Source organism: Bison bison, unplaced genomic scaffold, assembly GCF_000754665.1.
Source record: "Bison bison bison isolate TAMUID 2011002044 unplaced genomic scaffold, Bison_UMD1.0 scf7180017864352, whole genome shotgun sequence".
NCBI classification, from domain to species: Eukaryota; Metazoa; Chordata; class Mammalia; order Artiodactyla; family Bovidae; genus Bison; species Bison bison.
The window spans coordinates 6,224,433-6,224,975 of record NW_011494924.1 but is presented as its reverse complement, the minus strand read 5'-3'; the positions used below and the strand labels follow the sequence as shown (position 1 = coordinate 6,224,975).

Genomic DNA, 543 nt, shown 5'->3' with positions numbered 1-543 from the left:
AAAAAGACAAGGGTGCCCACTTTCACCATTACTATTCAACATCGTTTTGGAAGTTTTAGGCCACAGCAATCAGAGACAGAAAAAGAAATAAAAGGAATCCAAATTGGAAAAGAAGAAGTAAAACTCTCACTATTTGCAGATGACATGATCCTCTACATAGAAAACCCTAAAGACTCCACCAGAAAATTACTAGAACTAATCAATGACTCTAGTAAAGTTGCAGGATATAAAATCAACACAGAAATCCCTTGCATTCCTATACACTAATAATGAGAAAACAGAAAGAGAAATTAAGGAAACAATTCCATTCACCATTGCAACAGAAAGAATAAAATACTTAGGAATATATCTACCTAAAGAAACTAAAGACCTATATATAGAAAACTATAAAACACTGGTGAAAGAAATCAAAGAGGACACTAATAGATGGAGAAATATACCATGTTCATGGATTGGAAGAATCAATATAGTGAAAATGAGTATACTACCCAAAACAATTTATAGATTCAATGCAATCCCTATCAAGCTACCAACAGTATTCTT

General features: G+C 32.4%; 1 protein-coding gene across 1 annotated transcript in view; it reads right to left on the bottom strand.

The window, feature by feature from the left end:
- LOC104999477 overlaps nt 1-543 on the bottom strand; it is a 10,233-nt gene that overhangs the window by 2,466 nt on the left and 7,224 nt on the right. The gene's annotated exons all lie outside the window — the stretch shown is intronic.